This window comes from Pan troglodytes, chromosome 4 (genome assembly GCF_028858775.2).
Source record: "Pan troglodytes isolate AG18354 chromosome 4, NHGRI_mPanTro3-v2.0_pri, whole genome shotgun sequence".
NCBI classification, from domain to species: Eukaryota; Metazoa; Chordata; class Mammalia; order Primates; family Hominidae; genus Pan; species Pan troglodytes.
In genome coordinates this window covers 143,626,525-143,650,396 of record NC_072402.2, presented here as the reverse complement: position 1 = coordinate 143,650,396, position 23,872 = coordinate 143,626,525, and the positions used below count along the sequence as shown (strand labels likewise).

The window sequence follows — 23,872 nt, the reverse complement described above, 5'->3', positions numbered from 1 at the left end:
AAAGATAAGGGGCACGGTGACACCTCTGTCACCTAATGATCAGTCTGAATTACACATCTAAAATTAACAGGGCTTCTCCTCCTCCCTCCTACTCACCCGCCTACCCAGTACTTAAACCCTTCTTTGTCATTGTTTCTCCGAGCAATTGATTCGCAAAAAATACCACCTGGATCTGCAAACCCTTGAAACTCGGGGAGTGGGACTCAGCATTGCACTGGGGTTAAGAGTGGAGGGGCTGGGGTCATCTCCTCACTTGTTAGCTTGGAGAATGAGGCTACCATTTTCTTATGTAAATTGAAGGAAGTAAGGCTACTTGCATCACAGCGTTCTTGTGAGGGTTAATTAGATATGCATGCAAGGTCTCAATAAATAACAATTGTGGTTTCTATGGAGGATTTTTAAGAGTTCCTCATTGGGATCCTCTTCTGCATGCCCTCCCAGGGCTGTCACTTTTCCAGAATTATCCAGCAATGTTCAGTTGGTTTTGGGGGTCCAGATTCTCCACTTTCCCTGATTTGTCTATGTGACTTTGGACTGAAGGAGAAAGGAGGGGGCTTTGGAGTGGGACCTGGGGAAAGAAATGAGGAGACAGGGACAGTGCAAGCTCTAATGAGGAGTCTGCCCCCACTTGACCGCAAGAACAGATGCTCAGTCCCTGTGAAGCAGGAGCCATAAACTGGATGATCTGTTCTCCCTAGGTGATGCGGGAAACTTAGTAGCTCAGAGTCCAAGTGGACAAAATACAATGCAGCATTTGGGGAGGGGCTCACACACAGCACTAGGCATGCACTGAGCACAGAAGGGAACCGAGTCTGTTTGGCTTTTCCAGGGTGTGAGGTCCCAGGCATGAAGGTAGTGTTTTAATGGAGGCCATTGTATCACAGGGATGCCAAGGTAATTCCCATAAGGACTTGTAAATGGGCAGTAAATATTAATAGAGAGCATGAGGGGGCTTGTTCCTGAGCTTCTTCCTCTAGATGGGGGGAAATCCCTAAGTAATGGGGTGGGAGGGACTACAGTTACACAGGTGGGAGCAGGTGAAGTCAGGGACATTCAGGTGACACAGCTGAAGCCTGCTTGCAGCACAGTGCTGGGCATATGGGAAGCACCCAGGAACTGGTCATAATTACCAGCTTTTCCTGGACACTTTGACCTTTCCCCATGCCCACAGGACTGGGCAGTCTCTGCTGTGAGTATCGAAGGATGTGAGAACTCTCAGTCCTTCCTTCTGTGGAACTACAAAATATTTACTTTTAAGAGGAAAGAGTAACTTACGTCTAAGTTACTAGGGGATAGCAATGATCTTTGGCTGGCTTTGCTGAGCTGTAGACTTGGAGTCAAAAGACCCCGTTCACCTCCCAGCTATTTTGCCTTTGAGCTGTGAGACCACAGGCTAATTATTTAGCTTCCTCCTCTGTAAAGTGGGAATGAAATTGCCTGCCCTACTACCAGATCATAAACATGAAAATGTTTTGTAAGTTGTAAAGTTCTGTTAAAGGAGTTAGGGAAAGGGAGTTTGTCATGGCTGATAACGAGGTCTTCTAGGAATACCAGCATTCAACCGAAAAGTGGCAATCACGGGAACTGGCATTCCCTTCTTCTGAAATAATGAGGACTAATGAGTTCAGCCGGCCGGGCACAGTGGCTCACGCCTATAATCCCACCACTTTGGGAGGCCGAGGTGGGCAGATCACGAGGTCAGGAGATCAAGACCATCCTGGCCAACATGGTGAAGCCCCGTCTCTACTAGAAATACAAAAATTAGCTGTGCATGGTGGTGCGCACCTGTAGTCCCAGCTACTTGGGAGGCTGAGGCAGGAGAATCACTTGAACCCAGGAGGCGGAGGTTGCAGTGAGCCAAGATTGCACTACTGCCCTCCAGCCTGGTGACAAAGTGAGACTCCATCTCAAAACAGAACAAAACAAAACAGAGTTCAGCCATGGAGACAGGTGAGGGGTGGGGAGGTATTTGGGTTATTCCTGGGTGTTCACCACCTACTCTTGAGGCTGGTCCATGGCACCTGAACCTAATAATCTCATTAGAAGGTGTCAGTGGGACAATCTTGAGGATGTGACAGGTGCCGCTCCCTGCTCCACACCCCTGGGGTCATTCCTCACTGTCTTCCAGGCTGTGAACTTCTAGATGAAGGTCTGCATTCTCTTCTCCTTGTTGTCCAGCACTGAGCACAGGACCTGGCACTCAGCAGACATTCTGATGGTGTTTACAGAATGATTCAGTGAGTGGGAGGGTGTGTTTTCTTTTTTTGGATCATGGTCCTTGTCTATATTCTGCGCACTTACTCTCATTCTCACACTTCTTCTATTTCTGAAATGTCCTTACACTGATCCCCAACTGTGGGGAGACCAGAACATGAAAGTTCATATATTTGGGTCTAAAACACAGGAAAGCCTGAGAAAGAACAAGAATTGCTTTCCTTCCTGAGCCGTGTGTGCCTTTGGAATCCACTTTGGGGAAGAAAGAAGACTTGCAAATTAATCTCGGGGGGCGAGTGGGAGTAACAGGCAAATACTGTGGAGAACGTGTCCATCTTGACGTAATGCTGTTTTGTATCTTAAAAGGAGATGTGGATTCTGGAGGTTTCCCACCCTGGAAATAACTGCTTTTTTTAAAAAAAAAAAGATGCTTGGGAAATAAATCTGGCAATGGCTCCCATTGTTATTAGGGTTGAAATGCATGATCTGTATGTTTTCTGTATGTGGCTATGATTTTAAGTCAGGGAACTTCTTGATTTTAAGTTAGTTTCCACGCTTGCTCCTATAACCTCTTAGCTGTGTGACAACAATGACAATGACAAAAAAGGTGATGACAGTGGTCAAGGGCTTGCTCTAGACCACCATTCATGCTTGTTTCCTATCTCACAATGACCCTCTAAAGTTGATCATAATCTCAATTTTACTTTACAGATTGAGAGACTAAGGTTTTGAGGGTTCAGTGATTTCCTCAAGTTAATATAGGAAGTCACCTTAATTTGAACCTTGTTTGAATCCAGGCCTGATAGCTATGTCTATATCCTTCTTTGCCTCCTTTGAAAAGTATAAGGTTGAATTTATGATGAGATTATATAGATCTGTCTCTGAAGTATTTTCTAGGCAATTCAAATGAAACTCTTCAAAATACAAATTGCCCCCTGTGACAAGGAGGACTTTCCCTTCCCAATGCCTTCCTTCAAGAGCTTTTTCATAGACTCCCCTCAGGGTTCAGCCTGGGGCCTGGTGGAGAAAATGGGGCAACAGAACAATAAAACAAAAGAAAGCAGCAGACCCTAATGCCTGTAACTGATCATGAATGAAATAACACTTCCCCAGCCTGGAAAAATGTCAGTTTGATGCTCTTTGTTCTAAAAGCTCTGGTTCCACAGAGCATCAATTTCCCCTAATAATAAGCTTTTTTATTCCTCATCTAATGATGCAGCCTTGTCTTGAGGATTCTTATCATCTTTATTGCTCATCCACGATGACAGACACACGTACAGTCAGTTTGTCACTTCCCTTCTTTTCTTTTTCTTTCTCGTCACACATGATTTCCACCCCAGCAGAAGCAGGGGCTCTGAGCAGCGCCCCCACCTTCCTCCACCTCCTCGCCTCCCACACAACCATGCACAGCTCCTTGAATTCTCTGCAGAGCATCATCTGCTTCCCCATGAATAAGCTTGTCTTTCTTTTCTTCCCTCCCTGCATGGTGACTCTGTGTCAGCTGGGTGTGCATGGGTACCCTGCATTGTTGACCAGTTGTGCATTTGAGCTAATATTTACCATGCATTAATTCTGTTCCAGGCCCGTGCTGAAAGCTCTGAATAGGTTATCTCATTTGGTACCCATGAGCTGAGTCTTAGAGGTGAACCCACTGTGCAGATGAGAAAAACTGAGGCACAAGGAAATGTCCAAAGACACACAGCCTTCTAATGTGCAGATCCTAGAGCCTACCTTCTTCTTTTTTTTTTTTTTTTTTTTTTTTTGAGATGAAGTGTTGCTCTGTCACCCAGGCTGGAATGCAGTGGTATGATCTGGGCTCACTGCAACCTCCACCTCCTGGGTTCAAGTGATTTCAAGGTAATTTTTTTTATTTTTAGTAGAGTCGGGGTTTCACCATATTGGCCAGGCTGGTCTCGAACATCTGACCTCAAGTGATCCACCCACCTCGGCCTCCCAAAGTGTTAGGATTACAGGCGTGAGCCACTGTGCCCGGCCTGAGCCTACATTTGTAACCAGCAGGATTCAGTGGCTTGAGGTTGTTCTGGAATCTACCACATGAAAGTTGGAGAATGTGGAGAATAATCTCTGGGTTTTGAAGTTCTCAGCCCAAAGGGCCCTACAGAATCAAGGTGGACAATAGCCTCAGGAAAGGTCAGGCCAAGCAGGAACAATAACTAGAAGGGTTTGCAAAACATCCACAGACTGATTAACGCTACCCAAAAATAACCATTCTCTACCTGTAATGAGTGCACAGGAATGGCCTAATAGGACATGGCCCCCTGCACCTGCTCCATCCTTCACCTTCTGTAGAACCTCCTCCCAGATCATTTGCATATTCCCCACCCTTCACTCTCACCACAGCCATCCATAGATGGGTGGGGAGCCTGTGGGACAGCAGCTCTCAAGGTTTCAGGTAGGTTAAGATCACTTAACGGACTTACTTAAAGTACAGATGCTGGATATTCCACTTCAGGACGCCTGGAAGAGAGATCCAGGATTTTTCATTCTTACCAAGAACCTCTGGTGATCCTAATGCAAGTCCCAATGCCACTCTTTGAAAGTAACCTCTGCTTCTAAGACTATAGCATTAGGAAAAGGAAGTAAAAAGCTCCATTGTCGGGTGGCCTGACGTTGCCTCTGGCAGTCTCTCACAGATGCCCAAGGACATAATTCCACAACCCCAGCATTACTCAATTGCAGTGGCCTTTTTCTCTTGACCACTCTGCTGCTGGTGAGAAGGCAGTGGAGGTACTGCCCATCTTTATCTGCTGTGCTTATTGTAGAAACTCAATCAGATTTCTTTCTTTTTTTTTTTTTTTTTGAGATGGAGTCTTGTTCGATCACCCAGGCTGGAGTGCGATGACACCATCTCAGCTCACTGCAACCTTCACCTCCAGGGTTCAAGTGATTCTCCTGTCTCTGCCTCCTGAGTAGCTGAGATTATAAGCGCACACCACCATGCCTGGCTAATTTTTGTATTTTTAGTAGAGCCAGAGTTTCACCATGTTGGTCAGGCTGGTCTCAAACTCCTGACCTCAGGTGATCCACCTGCCTCGGCTTCCCAAAGTGCTGAGATTACAGACATGAGGTACCATGCCTGGCCAGATTTGTTATTTTTTTTTAATCTTCTTAATGAGGATCAAGATTTGTATCATTTGCCCTAAGATTTCCTACCAAAGGATCCCAACTTAGACCAAGTGAAATGATAAGGAAGAAGTAGGGAAGAGATACTACCATAAAGACAGCTGCTTGTTGAGGTGTAGACACAACTGAAGTTGCTCTGAAACTTGGTTTCCTCTGACTAAATTATACTGGAAGCCCCAACTTTGATAGGAGGCTTTTTTTCAATAAGAAGAGGAGTGGCCAGCCGTCCCATCCCAGGGATGATCTCCTGTGCAGCACTCCTTAATTGCTGCGCTCATCTTACAGCCAACACAGAAATGTTGAGTTGCCTTTACTCACCAGCTCCACCAGCTTTGTAACAAATATCCTCTGCTATTAGACATTTGATTTTCTTTGGTCTGCAGCATGATTCTAAAATCAAAACTCCTGAGTGTGTTTCATAGTGTTTGACACATAGAAGGTGCTCAGTCAGTATTTGCTGATTAAGCAGTTGTAATTCTGCGAATCCACTTTTTATTTTATTTTTTTAAAGATTATTGTCCCCAGCTAGGCATGGTCTCATGCCTGCCTGTAATCCCAGCACTTTGGGAGGCTGAGGCAGACCGATCACTTGAGCCCAGGAGTTCCTAACCAGCCCGGGCGACATGATGAAACGGTGTCTCTATTTATTTAAAAAATTTTTTAAAATTAAATGAAAAGATCTTTGTCCCCAGAAAAGCTTCTGTGGGCTGGACCAATGTAAGTTCATATAAATTTTCATTCTTCTCAGAAAAAGGAGAAAATTTCCGGCAATGTATTAAGTTTTTCATAAAGCTAAATTTATCCAGCATAAAAGACTTTTATTTTGAGGCTGTTCTTTCTAATTTGGGGTATTAAAATACCTTTATTTTATAGTAATTGATGTGACTGTATAAACTAAATTGACTTCCCACCCCGTTTTTTTGAGTGGGCCCTCTCATCTCTTGCCTAGTTCCTGAGCCCACTCTTTCCCCCTTATCTATCAGGACTTTTAGTTACAAGAAAGAGAAGTGGATCCTAGATGATGCAGGCCTTTCCTCAAATATAGAAAAACTATTTGGAAGACCATGGGTCTAAATGCAATGTGCTGTCCTGAGTTGGATCCTGGAACCACAAAAGGACATTAGTAGAAAAACAGGTGAAGTCCACAGTTTGTCTTTTGGTTGGTGGTAATCTACCCACGTTAATGTTGCAGTTATGATGAATGTACCATGTAGATGTTAACGATGGCAGAAATTGGGTGAGAGGCATGGGAAGTCTCTACTGTACTACTTTTGTCACTTTTCTGTAAATCTAAAATTACTCTGAAATAAAATTTTGTTAAAAAAGGATAGATGCTAACAATCTATGCACTCAACAATCCATTTGACCAGGGTTACAGTTTAAAAATGTAAATCAGAGCGTTTCCATATCCTCCTTAAAACCTTTCAGTGGATTTCCATTGCACTGTGGATTAAATCCAAAACCTGTACCAGGCCCCCATGAGCTGGCCCTACTTCTGTCTCTGAGTTCATCTCTGCTTGTCCAAGCTGCCCTTGGTGAGTGACTGGTCACTTTACTCAGGTCACACTGGCCTTCCTACAGTTGACAAGGCCAGGCTGGTGCCACCTTAGGCCTTTCCACAGCACTCCGCCTCATACCTCCTCTTCATAGGCCTCATCTTGCTATTTAGAGCTCTTCTATGGCGTCTCCACTGCCCACCCACTCCACAGTAGCTCTCCTGCTCTGTCGCTCTCCTTCGCTTTGTTTTGTGTTCTTCAAAACACTTACCACCATCTATCAAATGGTTTACACTATTTATTTGCTTATTATGTATCTGTGTGTGGTCTTTCCCCTGTCCCTGGGATGTCAGCTCCACGAGGGCAGGGGTTTTGTTGCTCATTGCTGTAACTCCAGCACCCGGAGCAGTGTCTGGCACATAACAGGGGTATTGTAGTTATTTGCTGAATGAATGAAAGAGGGGTCATTTCATCCAGGAAGCCTTCCTGATCTCTGGTCAGGGCTAATAACCCCCTTTTTAGCTCTCATGGCCTCCTGAACCTCCCTCTCCCACAGCTCCTGCCCCACAAGCTGTAACTGCTGGTTGACCCACTGTATTCTCCACTGGACTCTGGGCTCTGTGGGGTGAAATGATATTATGACCTTTGTCCGCCCAGCACTGGCAGAACACCTGGAGCAAAGCTGGCATTCAGTGCCTGGGAACTCATCAGGGCTGCTGCCTGGACACTTGCTGATTGCCTTCTGGGTGTCAGGTGAACCTGAATTAATTAATTATTTTTGAGATAGGGTCTCACTCTGTCTCTCAGGATGGAGTGCAGTGGCACAATCACAGCTCACTGCAGCTTCAATCTCCTGGGCTCATGTAATCCTCTCACCTCAGCTACCTGAGTAGCTGTGACCACAGGGGTGTGCCACCATACTTGGCTAATTTTTTTGTTGTTGTATTTTTTGTACAGATGGGGTCTCACTATATTTCCCAGGCTAGTCTCGAACTTCTAGACTCAAGTGATCCTCCCAAATTGGCCTCCCAAACTGTTGGGATTACAGGTGTGAGCCACAGTGCCTGGTCAGGTGAACCTATTTAGAGGAGGCCAGTCACTGGCCACTTCATTCTCTTTGTGCTGTCAGTGCCAGGAGTAGAATACATTCTATGTGTCCCTTCTGAACGAATTAAAGGAGGAAATGGGAAAAGTAATCTGGCTATGGGATCTGAAGGGGATTTCAGAAATGGACTTTGAAATCTGACCAATATCTGAGTTCCACCTGCTCAGTGGACCCAAAGGAAGTGTGAATTTGGGGACTCAAGTTCATCTGTCTTGGCTTCGGGTCAGTTCTTCCAAAGTTTTCACCTCCTAGATATTTTCTTGGACCACTTGTCAGCCACATTTTCTACAAGTAGTGTTCTCGGCTTTGCTGCTTTCCTTTCATTTCAGTACCTTTCACTCCTTCTCCCTCTGTGGCAGAGCAAGAGCCTTTTCCACTCTGCAGACCCATAGCTGCAACTGCAGCTGCCCTGGGAACCTTGCTCAGCCATCACTGCAATGCACAGGGGACGCCAGACTGTGACACCTGACCTCTTTCTCTGACTAAGCACCAGTCCTCTATCTTCTCTGATTTAAGCAAGAAACAGCATAGAACTGTGGAAAGGGTGTGTAATTCAGAGTTTGACCAAACTAGTTCCTAAAATGTTAACTCGAGGTGCTGATAGATGTGTTCATTAATTTGTGGTGATCAGTACACAACATATACCAAATCATCACGCTGTACACCTTGAACATACAAAATTTTAATTCGCCAATTAAGTATTTTCAATAAAAATAATATAACCCCTTTTTAAAAATGAAAATAAAAGTAAATGACACATTTAAATTTGCTTCAAAAAAAAATACAAAAGAAGCCCTGCCTCATAACATGGGAGTGATCTTGGGCAAGAAATTTAACTTTTCAGGGCCTTGGTGTCCTCATCCACAGAGTGGGGATGTGCCTGTAGTTGTACACACATGTGCGTGCATGCACGGGTACACACACACACACACACTTCACATAGTTCCCCTTCTTATCTACCCTTTGATTTTAGCTTAAATCTTATCTGCTTCATCTAAAGTAGATTTCCTCCTTCAGTCTCAACCCTGTATGAGTTTTCTTCATAGCACTTACCACAATGTATAATTAATTGATTTATATATCTTTTATGTTGTCTTCCCCATGAGACTGCAGATAGGAGGTACAGCTATGTGTCACTACTGTATCTCAGACATTGAAATAGTGGATAGTATGTAATCATGTGTACTACGAAAGTATATACAAAGTAGAAGTAGCTATACTTATACTATTATAAGTATATACTTATTCATTATAATTATGAATAATTTTAAAAGGTTAACAGTTGGTATATAATTATATTACTATTAATGCTCTCATTATTTTTATGAACAGTGGGGAAATTACTGGAAAGAAGGAAAAAGAAAGTCTCTGGGCAAGAAGGTCCCTTTTTGTTGGTTAATGGGGAAGGGTAATGCAGATTCGCAAAGGTCAAACTGGTCTTTGGTCCTGGCCAAGAGACTCTTAGCTTCCAATGAGAGGTGGCATGTGTTTCAGAGGTTGTCAGTTTATGACTGGACCCCGAGTTTCAGAAGTTAAAGTGTCTTAGAAATCTCTTCCATTTCAGCCTACTCATGTAGTTTCGATTTATTTTAGTAATGAATTCAGTTGGCATTTTCCCTCTGGAACCCTGGTATTAAAACAAACGTGACAGAGACTCCGCTTGCAGGTACAATAGCGTGGGAACAAAATGAACTTCGATGTACAATATGACTCCCAATATTGGTTCAGCCACAGCGTGACTGTTCCAATGAATAAGAGCAATGGGAATCTCGTTAAGCCTCACAGTTTAGCGCCAGCCTTCAGGAGAGGAGAAATCATGTCTGATCGTACTGTCCTGTTAGCCTTGTAAATGTGCAGGAGAGAGGAATTGGGAAGCGAGGGGTGAGGGCGGGGGGTAGAATATATAAATCAAGAGAGCAGCAATATTTATCCCAACTTTTTGATTGTTTTCTGATGGATCTGAAGAAAGACTAATTGATTAAAAAGATTTATAAGAGAAGTAAAATGAGGTCATGGTCAGAAGGCTCAGACAGGTGGTGAGAGAATTGTTACTAGTCAGTAATCATTCTATTATTGAACATCTACTATGTGCCAGGCACTGTTCTAGGCATTGATGAAGAAGCCAAAGTCCATGCTTATATTCTGGCAGGAGGAGACAGACCACAACCAAACAAGCAAGCTAATGGATACCTTCTGTAAAGAATATAAAACAGGGTAACATTACAGGCAGTTACACTGAGGGGGACAATAGAGACTGCTTTAGTTTGATGGTCAGGAAAGTCTTCTCTGAAAGTGTGACATGTGAGTGATAACTGGATACTTGGATAGAGGCAACTGCAGAGAGATGGAAGTTAATAGCATCTCAGCTGAGAAACAGAATGAGCAAAAGCTGAAATCAGCTCAACATTAGGGAAAAATAGAAAGATTGACGAATCCTTCTAAATACAAAAATACAAATAATTACCACTTCTACATTCTTTACTATTTACTAGTGATGTTTATTATTTACCAGCTAAGTGCTTGGGACAAGTTATTTGATCATTCTAACTCAACAGCTATAATATGGCAGTAGTAATGACTGCGCGCCTCATAGCCTGTTATGAATTACATATAATAGCAATAAATGCCAATAGCTGTTGAGTGAGTATGATGTGCTGTGTACTATGTTAAGTGCTTCACATATAATAGCTCATTTATTTTTTTGATAATGTCCTTAAGAAGACAAGAAGTGTTATAATCCCCATTTTGTGGATGAGGTGATTGAGTACAGAGAGGATGAATAATTTGCTTAAGCTCACCCAGCAAATGAGTGGCAGAGATGGGATTTGAACCCAGATCTTCTTCCAAAGTCCTCAACCTTAACCCGCATCTTCCAGATGCAGAAGTCTTGGGTCAGTGCCCATCAGTTACCTAGCCCGGTGCCTGCAGTGGTAGCCGTCAATGCTTTTAGCTCTATCATTACTACGTACATTGCCTTTCTTCTACCTCCCAGCAGCCTTGAGTAATCTTGGAATCTGCATTTTAGAATGTGACATTCAGAAGTCAATGATTGCCAAAGAACTGGAGCTGGAAGCCAGATCTTCTGATTCCAAATCCCCAGGGTCTTTTTCCTACAGTGAGCATCCCTGGAGTTTTTGCTTATTATAATTGAGCATATTTTGAAAGGAATCCTCAGAAATACACACTGAATTTGCTTCAGTAGATCCAGCTGTTTGCAAAACAATAGGTCCAATTTTCTTCCTTAATACTGCTTCTATTAACATTTAAAAGATCCCTCCATATTCATAGTTCCTATTTTAAGCCAGAAATAAAATTGTCAGAGCCTTTCAGTATTCATCAGCTGATGAAACCCACCAGGATTCTGAATCAACACCTCATCTGCCACCTGTCAGCCCCAGCATCACTCTCTTTGCCTGCCTTGCTCCTCCTTGTGTACATCCTAGGAATTTCCAGATTTTCTTGAGACTTCATAGGTAGGACTCTTTGTTCCTGGGGAGTTTGCTTTTATTTTCTTGTACATGGTCATTCCTGTTCTCTTGGATTCCTAGAGCTGAACTTTAAACTTGAAAACTGTTTTTTAAAAATAGTCTTTTTGGTTAGGATTGTCGGAATTTAGAATCGACTTCTGAGATTGGAGGAAAGTGCATCTCATCTCATTGTCTTACAAGGCAATTACAGTTGGAAATAGGACAAAGAAGACATGACATTGGGGAGGTAAAACAGCTAGAGCATCTTCCTCATAGAACTGATAAGGCTGGAGCTTCCTCTGATCTTTCTCTGAGGTTGGTGCAGACTTACAGCTGCAGTCCAGACCTTTTCTTTTAATGTGAGACTCTGATATTCAACCACCTACTCCGTGTCTCCACTTAGAAGTCTAGCAGGCACCTCAAATCTAACATGATAGAAACAAACACCGGAACTTCATCCTTAAATTTGCTCCTGTCTGTCTTCCCCACATCTGCTAATAACAACTCTATCCTTTGAGGCACTCAAGCAAAAATGTTGCTCAAGTAAAAAATGCCTAGCTCCTCCATCACTCTGTCCCCAGTACCTATTCTTCTTCCCCAACACTTCTCTCTTTCTTCCAGGACCCCGTGTCGGATTCACCAGGAACTCCTATTGGCTTTTACCTTCAAAACAGATCCAGAGGCTGACCATCTCTCCCATCACAGGCCGAGTCACCACCCTCTCTCTTGGTTTCTGTGGTCTCCCTTCTTTATGCTCGATGTGGCAGCCAGAGTGATCATTTTATTATTATTATTACTTTTTTTTTTTTGAGAGGGAGTCTCACTCCATCGCTCAGACTGGAGTGCAGTGGCACGATCTCAGCTCACTGCAACCTCCGCCTCCTGGGTTCCAGCGATTCTCCTGCTTTGGCCTCCCAAGCAGCTGGGCTTACAGTTGCCCGCCACCATGCCTGGCTAATTTTTGTATTTTTAGTAGAGATGGGGTTTCCCCATGTTGGCCAGGCTGGTCTCGAACTCCTGACCTCAAAATATCCTCCTGCCTTGGCCTCGCAAAGTGCTGGGATTACAGGTGTGAACCACTGCATTCTGCCAGGGCGATTGTTTTAAACCTGCATCAGTACATGCCCCTCCTCTGCTCAAAACTCTCCAATAGCTTCTGTATCTCAGGATGAAAGGCAAATTCTTAAAAAGGCTTCCAAGATCCCCACCTTCCCCTATTATCACTCTGATCTCATCTGACCTACCCCCTGTCCTCTATGCCTTAGCCACCCCGGCCTCCTTGCTGCTCCACGGACCTTCCAGGCACGGTCCTGCCTTGGCAACAGAAGTTCTCTTTGCTGGAAAGCTTTTCCTCTCCACAAGGCTGACCCCCTCACCAACTGTAAGTCCCTTCTCAGCCAAGCCTCCCATGATAACTTTATATAAAATTGCAAACTTGCTTCCAGCCCATGCTTCCAGTTCCCTCCTCTGTTTCATTTCGGATCACTATCTTGCATACTATACATTTAACTCACTGATTTTGTTTATTGTCTGTCCCCCACAACTTCAACTAAAATGTAGGCTCCATGAGGGAAGGAACTTTTGTCTATTTTTTCACTCTATTTCCAGTGCCCGGAAGAGTAGCTGGCAGCTGGCAGACACTGAAACATATTTATTAGGTGAGTGAATGACTGTTTAGGGATTAACACAGTGCCCAACTCTATCTAATCAGGAATCATTCCATGACAAAAAGGCAGAAAAGCAATTCAAGCCAGAAAGGAATGTGATTGGATTACTTCCAATGCTGTTGGAAATTCAGGGAAATGTTACTTTCAGGGCAGCTCTACCCAGGAACTCAAATGAAGCCATCAGTCAGGGACTTCCTTTCTCTGCTGTCTCTAATTTCTGCCCTGTTAGCTTCATTCTCAGGCAGGTTTTTATTGTCCCCATCAACTTCAGACATACATGCTATCGGATAAGCAATGCCAGTGAGGGAAGATAAGCACCCCCTTTTTTTTTTAAACATTTTCCCCTAAAGTCCAAGGACACCATCTCACTGGCCTGGCTCAAGTCAGGTGCCCATCCCTGGACCAATCCCTGTGATGCAGAGGAATGAAATACTCCCCTTGGCCAGTCGAATCATCTGATCATCCCCAGAGGAGAGTGAGAGAGTGGGGGTATCAGGCCCACCCACACTCCACAGACTGAGAAGGGAAGGAGGGATGCCTCTGTAGGGAGAAACATACATAGGTGCCATTACCAGGCTCATCCTGCGTTACCAACAGAGTGATTTCTGTAAAATATGGTTATGATCTTGTAACTGTTATGCTCCAGAATCCTCAATGGCTCCTGATTAAAATAAATGCTGAAATTCTTGGTCTGGCCTTCAAAACTCATCATAATGTAGCCCCAATCTATTCCTCTGGTTTTCTCTCTCACCAAGCACTCCCACATTCTCTTTGCTATGGAAACGCTGGACTGTGTGCTATTCTTGGACCACTATTTGTTCATTCATTTATTTATTTATTCATACATCTATAACACTTATTAAGCACTTACTATATGCCTCCCAGCCTTTGTTCATTTAGTGACTGCTCTCCTGAATGCATTTCGCCTCCTCTATGCATATAAAAGCCAACACACTCTTTATGTCTCAGGTTAGGTGCCACATTCTTGAAGATGTCCTCATTCCTCTCCTACCCCCTCCATGCAACCCGGAATTATTTATTCCCTCCATCTCTCTCCATAATACTTTATTTCCTCTCTTGAAGCAGCATTTTTGAAGGTGCCTTGGTTTAATGTTATATATGTAAATACCAATTTCCTCTATTGGACTCTAAATTCTTTGAGGGCTTAGGCATCCCCTCTACACCATACAGGCAGTTAAAATATATTGTGTACATAGTACATCTCTAATTAAAATGAATGAATAACAAACCAAATTGCCTTAAACTTACAGTTTCTCTCTTCGTCACTGTGGTATGTTTATTTGTATAGCACACATTTGGATTTATAAAGTGTTTTCAGGCCTTACATGTTATTTACTTTTCAGAACAGTATTACTGGGTATTATCTCTATTTTAAGGATAAAGAAACAGAATCTCTGATAAGCTAGGCAACTTTTGGGCTGCATAGCTAATAAGTGGTAAGGATAAGAATTGAATTCAGATCCAATATTGACTCTATATCAGTCAAGGGTATTTTGGTGACTGTGTAAGCACAAAAAGTAATTTATTGGTGATTGGTGGTAGTCAAAGAACCATGCTTTTTGGTAATCACTCTCTTGGGTCGTTCCCTCTCTCAGTGGCTCTGAGCATGGATGTGTGACTTGTTTTGACCAATAGGACTTTAGCCAGCATGATGTAAGCAGAAGCTGGATAAGTCACGGTGCATGCGGACTTGCTTGTTTGGACTGCTTCCTTTTGGACCTAGCTGTTACACCCTAAAAAGCCCAAGCCACGGAGGGGAGAAGAACCTGTGCCCTTCAAGAGCCCCAGTTAAGTCCTCAGCTGCTACCAGCACCAACAGAGCATGTGAGGCTCATCCCATCTGGAGGCAACTGGTCCAGCCTCTAGATGGCTGAAACTCCAGCTGCAGAACCATGAGAGGGAATACAATGATTGTCATTTAAAGTCATTAGGTTTTAGAGCAGTGTGATACTCAAAAATAGGTAACAGAAACATCAGGCCAGCATCTGACTTACTCTGTCCAACCCCGAACCAATCACTGTGGCTGTGACTGTGGGGTCTTCTGGCTCCTGCCAGGACCACACGGAGCAGGGGAAGAGATTCTCAAGGAAGGGGTATGAGGATTTGTGTGTGACAAATAAAACTGGTGGCTCCAGAGCCAAGTCCAGGCTGCAGGAAGGCAACCTACCTCCTCAGTGGGTTAGGAAGGTGTTCATCTCATTAAGGAACCGTAGATTGTCAGAGGTTAAAAACTTCAAGTCCAAGTCTTTCATTTTACAGATAGTAAAATTAAGGCCTAGGGAAAACCATTTCCAGGGACAAGATCCCATCAACCGTCAGGCCAGATCCGGGTTACTGTGGGCCCTACTCTGGATCTACCATCCCATGTTTCCTCAGCGATGCTGGTTCTCAGGAGAGGGTGGAGGTGGGGTGTGAGGATGTACGTGTGTGCACATTTGTGTGTTTCCTAGTGTCTGCCCTGGGGTGGGATGGAGGATCCTTGGCGTGAGGGATGTCATCCTCCCAGAGCTCTGTTTTCACACCCTTCTGGGCAGAGACCCACATTCACACACAAATCTGGGGTTAGTCAGACCCCACTCAGCTCCAGTTAGGAGTCCTCCTCAGCCTTTCCTGACACAACTGATTGTTAAACCACTTCAGGGCATGTCTCTAAAGTGTTGTGAAATTTTCATCAGAGAGGAGTATTTACAGTCAACATTTGGGACCTCAGGCTTCATGTAACACCCTGCTTGGTGTGAATTTGTGGCTCTTTAGATAATTCAAAAGCAATTTTTGTGAAATTTCCCAGAACATTTTGTTTCCTCAGGCAAAAAATGACTTTCACTGCATCAGCAACAGTTGTGTGCCTGCTCCAGAAAAAGACAATCAATTGTGGCCTCTGACACATCAATAAATATTGGTAGGGGCCAGATTCTTTGTCTTCACTGTATCCATCGTTCTCTTCCTTCCCATAACTTCCAGAGTTAGAGTTGTAGGATGTTCATCCTCGATACAGAATTCAGAGTTTATTTACTCAAACCCATGATTTTAGAGATGAAGAAACAGAGGCCCAGAGATGGCTAGAGGTTTGTTTTAGTCACACAGTAATTCTCATGAACTAAGTTGAGATCTGAGCTCTTTTTTTTTTTTTTGACTCTGAATCAAATCTTCTTTCCACAGCGCTGCAATGTTTTGGTGACTTCAGTGGCAGCTCTGATGAAGGATAGGGAGTAAGTTTTGAGGAAGACACATAGGGAAGCAACTGAGTTTCAGAGGAAACTGCCTCTTAGCAGGGAGGCCCCAGAGAGTGAAGAGAATGATCTAGATGTCTCCAATAGAGACTGGGGACTGCACTACCCGTCTTCAGCCACCAGCAGGACACTTGGATATGACATCTTGAAGAAGTTTTTAAACAAGTCTCCATAGGAAACTAGCCGTGCTATGTCTCATTTTCTCAGGGCCCTGATATGTGTCTCTGAGATTCAGAGAGGTTAAGCACGTTACCCAAGATCACACAGCTAAAAGTTGATTTCAAAGCCTGTGACCTTTGCATTACCCTGTACTGTCTTTTAGGGGGCTAGGCACAATCTTTGCTGTCAATGCAACTGAAAGTATTTAGTCAGTGCTTATTTGTTCTAAGGCAAAAAATCATAGGGATATGTAGGAGTTGATTTTTATTTAAAAGCTGCATAATGCATCTGGTTGAGGATGTGAGCTCTATAAGGTTAGAGTGTCTCAGTGCAAATCCAAGTTCAGTCGCTTATGCCTTTGTGACCTTGGGGGCGCACTCAACCCCTCCAAGGTCTCCTTTTACTTCTTATCTATACAATGGACATAATTTTAGCATATGCCTTATAGTGTGGTCATGAGGGTAAAAGGGAGATAATGCTTACAAATCACTGAACATCATGCCTGACACTTAAATGCTCAAAAATGTTTGCTGTTATTTGATTTTGTAATGCACAGTGTAATTGGTGAGCAGGATGAATCAGGAAGGGAAAATGTAAAAGAGAAAAGACAACCTCTTCTTCATGTTTAACTTGGCGTCACTCACTGATTCCTTTGCATGTCTTGAGCACATATCTACCCCCTCTGGTTGGTTTGATTAGATCAGCTCAGTTCATTCATTCCAGAGGAGAGAGACAGGTGAAATTGTTTAGTGGGAAACCCAATCAGATGTGCACAAAGATGCATATAAGAGTATAGTTTTTGCAGAATTAGTCATAGTAGAGAAAACCCAGAGGTCATCTATATGTTAGTTTATAAAGAACTAGTTTGGCCGGGCACATTGGATCACATTCTATAATCTCAGCACTTTGGGAAATCAAGGCAGGAGAATCACTTGAGGCCAGGAGTTTGAGACCAGCCTGGAAAACATAGTGAGACACTGTATCTACAAAAAATAATGAATAAATAAAAATTAGACAGGTATGGTGGCATGCACCTGTAGTCCTAGCTACTTGGGAGGCTGAGGTGGGAGGATTGCTTGAGTCAGAGTTCAAGGCTGCAGAGAGCTATAATCACAGCACTGCACTCCAGCCTGAGTGATAGAGCAAGACCCTGTCTCTCTAAAAAAAAAGAAAACTGGTTATATCTGCTATGGTGTATCTCAGTAATGCAGCACAGTGCTTTCAACTGTTAGGACAAAAACCTCCGAATCATCTTCAATTCTTTTCTTCTCTCACTCCCTCCATGAATACCATGAGTAAATCTTGTTGACTACCTGCAAAATGTGTTTAGAATCTGCCTACTTCTCATTACCTCCACAGCTCCCTTCCTGATCTTGAGACACTGTCGTTTCTGCAGCAGATGTTTGCAATCATCTTCCACCTGGTTCCCCTGTATCCACTCTTGCTCCTTCCAGCTACAGTGGCATCCTTGCTGTTCCATGAACCTATTAGTTACATTCCTGCCACAGGGCCTTTGTTCTTACTGTTCCTGCTGCCTGAAACATTCTTCCCTCCATGTTCTCCTAGATCCCTCCCTCATCTACTCAAGGGTGCTTCTCAGTGAGACCTGCTCTATCCACCTCATTTTTAGTTGCAATTTACCCCACTCTGAGTTTAGTACTCCTAATCCCCTTTACCCTGCTCTGTTTTTATGATTTATTTAACATATTGTGTTTCCCTCCACTAGAATATAAGCTCCACAAATGCAAGAATCTCTGCGTTTTTACCTCTGCTTTTGTTGTTTAGTGCTGTATTCCTAACACCTACCACAGTTTCAAGCACATAGTAGGTACTTAATAAATATTTTCTAAAAGTATAAATAAATGAATGAATTCTTTATAATGGGTTAGTAAACAAACCTTAAAATCAATGAAGGAGATCTATATATATTAACATGGAAAACTCTTCAAGACTTTTTTTTTTCATTTCAACTTTTTTAGATTCAGTGAGTACATGTGCATAATATACTTGGGTATATTATGTGATGCTGATGTCAGGGGTATAAATGATCCTGTCACCCAGGTACTGAACATAGTACACAATAGTTATTTTTTCAACTCTTGCCCCCCTCCCTCCTTCCCCCCTCTAGTAGTCCCCAGTGTCTGTTGTTGCCATCTTTATGCCCATGAATATCTGATATTTACCTTCCACTTACAAGTGAAAACATGTGGGATTTGGTTTTCTGTTTCTGTTTCTGTGTTAATTTGCTTAGGATAATGGCCACCAGCTGCATCCATATTGCTGCAAAGGACATGCTTTGGTTCTTTTTTATGGCTGCATAGTGTTCCACAGTATATATGTACCACCTTTAAAAAATACAATCCACCATTGATGGGCACCTAGGTTGAATCCATGACTTTGTTATTGTGAATAGCCCTGCATTGAGTGTGATGAAGTGCATGTGTCTTTTGGTAGAATGATTTGTTTTCTTTTGGATATATACCCAGTGATGGGATTGCCAGGTCCAATGGCAGCTCTGATTTAAGTTCTTTGAGAAATCTCCAAACTGCTTTCCACAGTGGCTGAACTCATTTACATTCCCACCAACAGTGTATAAGCATTCCCTTTTCTCTGCAGCCTTGCCAATATCTGTTGTTATTTGACTTTTTAATAATTGCCATTCTGACTGGTGTGAGATGGCATCTCACTGTGGTTTTGATTTGCATTTCTCTCATGATTAGTGAGAATGAGCATTTTTTCACATATTTGCTGGCTGCTTGTATGTCTTCTTTTGGGAAGTGTCTGTTTGTATCTGTATTAGTCTGTTTTCACATTGCTGTAAAGAACTACCTGAGATTGGGTACTTTATAAAGAAAAGAGGTTTAATTGGCTCACAGTTCCTCAGGCTGTACAGAAAGCATGACTGGGGAGACCTCAGGAAACTTACAATCATGGTGGAAGGCAAAGAGGAAACAGGCACATCTTACATGGCCAGAACAGGAGGAAGAGAGTGAATCAACACTTTTAATCAACCAGATCTTGTAAGAACTCACTATCAGGAGAACAGCAAGAGGGAAATCCGCCCCCATGATCCAATCACCTCCCACCAGACCCCCTCCTCCAACATTGGGGATTACAATTCAACATGAGATTAGGGCAGGGACACAAACCCAAACCATATCAATATCTGTTGCCCATTTTTAATGGGGTTGTTTTTTGCTTGCTCCATTGTTTAAGTTTCTTATAGATTCTGGTTGTTAAAACTTTGTCGGATGCAGAGTTTGTGAATATTTCCTCCCATTCTGTGGGGCTGTCTGTTTACTCTATTGATAGTTTCTTTGGCTGTTCAGAGCTGTTTAATTTAATTAGGTCCCATTTATCAGTTTTTGTTTTTGTTGCAATTGCTTTTGAGGATTTAGTCATAAATTCTTTCCCAAGGCCCATGTCCAGAATGGTGTTTCCTAGGTGTTCTTCTAGGATTCTTATAGTTTGAGGTTTTACATTTAAGTCTTCATCCTGAGTTAATTTTTGTATATGGTAAAAGGTAAAGGTCCAATTTCATTCTTCTTCATATGGCTAGCAAGCTATCCCAGCACTATTTATTGAATAGGGAGTCTTTTTCATGTTGCTTATTTTTGTCAACTTTGTTGAAGATTATTAGATGGCTGTAGACGTGCTGCTTTATTTCTGGGCTCTTTATTTTGTTCCATAGGTTTATGTATCTGTTTTTGTATCAGTACCTACTGTTTTGGTTACTGCAGCCTTATAGTATAGTTTGAAGTCAGGTGATGTGATGCCTCTGGCTTTGTTCTTTTTGCTTAGAATTGCTTTGGCTATTTGAGCTCTTTTTTTATTCCATATGAATTTTAGAATAGTTTTTTCCAATTCTGTGAAAAATTATGTTGGTAGTTTGTTATAAATAGTGTTGAATCTGTAGATTGCTTTGGGCAATAGGGTCATTTTAGTGATATTGATTTTTTCAATCCATGAGTATGGAATGTTTTTACACTTGCTTGTGTCATTTATGATTTCTCTTGGCAGTGTTTTTAGTTCTTTTTGCAGAGGTCTTTTACCTCCTAGGTTAGATGTATTCCTAGGTGTTTTATTTTTTGTGTGGCTATTGTAAATGGGATTGTGTTCTTAATTTGGCTCTCAGCATGAACATTACTGGTGCATAGAAATGCATAGTACTGACTTTTGTACATTGATTTTGTATCCTGAAACTTTGCTGAAGTCAGTTGCAAGAGCCTTTTGGTGGTGTCTTTAGGATTTTCAAGGTCTAGAATTGTATTGTCCACAAAAAGAGATAATTTGACTTTCTGTCTTCCTATTTCGATGCCTTTTATCTCTCTCTTTTGTCTGATTTCTCTGGCTAGGACTTCCAGTACTGTGTTGAATAGGAGTTGTGAGTGTGGACATCTTCCAGTTCAAGGGGAATGCTTCCAGTTTCTGCTTATTTAGTATGATATTGGCTGTGAGTTTGTCATAGATGGCTCTTATTATTTTGAGGTATGTTCCTATGATGCCTAGTTTCTTGAGAGTTTTTACCATGAAAAGATGTTGAATTTTTTTGTCCTTCCTGTCTATTGAGATAATATGGTTTTTGTTTTTAATTTTTTTATGTGGTGAATTACATTTATTACTTGTGTATGTTGAACCAACCTTGCATCCCAGGAATGAAGCCTACTTGATCATGGTGGATTAACTTTTTAACATGTTAATGAATTTAGTTTGCTAGTATTTTTTAAAGGATTTTTGTATGTATATTCATCAGGGATATTGGCCTATAGTTTTCTTTTGTCTGCCAGGTTTTTGTATCAGGGTGATCCTGGCTTTGTAGAATGCATTAAGGAAGAGTCCCTTCTCCTTGATGTTTTGAAATAGTTTCAGTAGAATTGATGTGGTGCCAGCTCTTCCTTGAACATTTGGTAGATTTGGCTGTGAATCCATCTGGTCCAGGGCTTTTCTTGGTTGGTAGGCTTTTTTTTTTTTTTTTGATTACTGATTCAATTTCAGAACTGATTCAATCTTGGGAGATTGTGTGTTTCCAGGAATTTATCCCTTTGCTCTACATTTTCTAGTTTATGTGTGTAGAGGTGTTCATAATAGTCTCTGAGGATCTTTTGTATTTCTGTGAGATCAGTTGTAATGTCACCTTTGCCATTTCTGATTGTGCTTATTTGGATCTTCTCTCTCTTTCTCTCTGTCAACCTAGCTAGTAGTGTCTATCAGTCTTGTTTATCCTTTCAAAAAGCAAACTTTTGGTTTCCTTGATTCTTTGTAAGAATGTTTGGGTCTCAATTTCATTCAGTTCTGCTCTGATTTTAGTTTTTTCTTCCTCTACCTTTGGGGTTAGTTTTATCTTGTTTTTCTAATTCCTCTAGGTGTGATGTTAGATTGTTAATTTGAGATTTTTCTAACTTTTTGAGTAGGCATTTAGTGCTATAAACTTTCTTCTTAACACTGCCTTTGCTGCATCCCAGAGATTTTGGTATGTTATGTCTCTGTTTTCAGTTATTTCAAATAATTTTTTGATTTCTGCCTTGATTTTGTTGCTTACCAAAAGTAATTTACTAGCAAGTTGTTTAATTTCCATATTATTATGTGGTTTTGAGATATCTTCTTGGTATTGATTTGTATTTTTATTCCACTGTGGTCTGAGTGTATGGTTAGTATAATTGTGATTTTTTTGGAATTGATTGAGACTTGCTTTATGGCTGAGAATATGGTCAATCTTGAAGTATGTTCCATGTACAGATTAGAAGAATGTATATTCTGTGATTAATGGGTGAAGTATTCTGCAGATATCTATTGGGTCCAGTTGGTCAAGTGTTGAGCTTAAGTCCAGAATTTCTTTGTTAGTTTTTTGCCTTCATTATCTGTCTAATGCTGTCAGTGGTGTGTTATAGTTCTCCACTATTAAGTGTGGCTGTTTAAGTCTTTTAGTTTTTTTTTTTTATTATACTTTAAGTTTTAGGGTACATGTGCACAACGTTTGTATGTATGTATGTATGTATGTAACAAACAACAGGTTTGTTACATATGTATACGTGTGCCATGTTGGTGTGCTGCACCCATTAACTCATCATTTAACATTAGGTGTATCTCCTAATGCTGTCCCTCCTCCCACCCCACAACAGGCCCCAGTGTATGATGTTCCCCTTCCTGTGTCCATGTGTTCTCATTGTTCAATTCCCACCTATGAGTGAGAACATGTGGTGTTTGGTTTTTTGTCCTTGCGATAGTTTGCTGAGATTGATGGTTTCCAGCTCATCCATGTCCCTACAAAGGACATAAACTCATCCTTTTTTATGGCTGCATAGTATTCCATGGTGTATATGTGCCACATTTTCTGAATCCAGTCTATCATTCTTGGACATTTGGCTTGGTTCCAAGTCTTTGCTATTGTGAATAGTGCCACAATAAACATACGTGTGCATGTGTCTTTATAGCAGCGTGATTCATAATCCTTTGGGTATATACCCAGTAATGGGATTGCTGGGTCAAATGGTATTTCTAGTTCTAGATCCCTGAGGAATCGCCACACTGACTTCCACAAGGGTTGAACTAGTTTACAGTCCCACCAACAGTATAAAAGTGTTCCTATTTCTCCACATCCTCTCCAGCACCTGTTGTTTCCTGACTTTTTAATGTTTGCCATTCTAACTGCTGTGAGATGGTATCTCATTGTGGTTTTGATTTGCATTTCTCTGATGACCAGTGATGATGAGCATTTTTTCATGTGCCTTTTGGCTGCATAAATGTCTTCTTTTGAGAAGTGTCTGTTCATATCCTTCACCCATTTTCTGATGGGGTTGTTTGTTTTTTTCTTGTAAATTTGTTTGAGTTCATTGTAGATTCTGGATATTAGCCCTTTGTCAGATGAGTAGGTTGCAAAAATTTTCTCCCATTCTGTAGGTTGCCTGTGCACTCTGATGGTAGTTTCCTTTGCTGTGCAGAAGCTCTTCAGTTTAATTAGATCCCATTTGTCAATTTTGGCTTTTGTTGCCATTGCTTTTGGTGTTTTAGACATGAAGTCCTTGCCCATGCCTATGTCCTGAATGGTAATGCCCAGGTTTTCTTCTAGGGTTTTTATGGTTTTAGGTCTAACATTTAAGTCTTTAATCCATCTTGAATTAATTTTTGTGTAAGGTGTAAGGAAGGGATCCAGTTTCAGCTTTCTACATATGGCTAGCCAGTTTTCCCAGCACCATTTATTAAATAGGGAATCATTTCCCCATTGCTTGTTTTTGTCGGGTTTGTCAAAGATCAGATGGTTGTAGATATGTGGCATTATTTCTGAGGGCTCTGTTCTGTTCCATTGGTCTATATCTCTGTATTGGTACAAGAACCATGCTGTTTTGGTTACTGTAGTCTTGTAGTATAGTTT

The 23,872-nt window shown here is 42.0% G+C and overlaps 1 protein-coding gene across 1 annotated transcript in view; it reads left to right on the top strand.

Moving 5' to 3' along the window:
• The window catches only part of GRXCR2 (glutaredoxin and cysteine rich domain containing 2), a 61,807-nt gene that overhangs the window by 682 nt on the left and 37,253 nt on the right, over positions 1-23,872 (top strand). The gene's annotated exons all lie outside the window — the stretch shown is intronic.